Below are 264 nucleotides of genomic sequence, written 5' to 3' on the forward strand. Positions count from 1 at the left end.
AAGGAGAACAAGCTCACCGTGGCCATGAAGAAGTTCGAGGACTTCAAGATGAAGCCAGGGGAGAGCATCGACAGCATGGAATCTCGTTTCATGAAGCTATCAATAGAGATCAGTGATCTCGAGAAGGAGATTCCACAAAAGGAGCTAAACCTGAAGGTCTTACGAGGCCTTACCAAGGAGTGGGAAATGAAGGTGATCACAATGCGTGATCACAGGGATTTGAAGAACACCACAACCGACCAACTATTCAGAGATCTCAAAGCC

Source organism: Ipomoea triloba, chromosome 10, assembly GCF_003576645.1.
Source record: "Ipomoea triloba cultivar NCNSP0323 chromosome 10, ASM357664v1".
In the NCBI taxonomy this organism is placed as follows: Eukaryota; Viridiplantae; Streptophyta; class Magnoliopsida; order Solanales; family Convolvulaceae; genus Ipomoea; species Ipomoea triloba.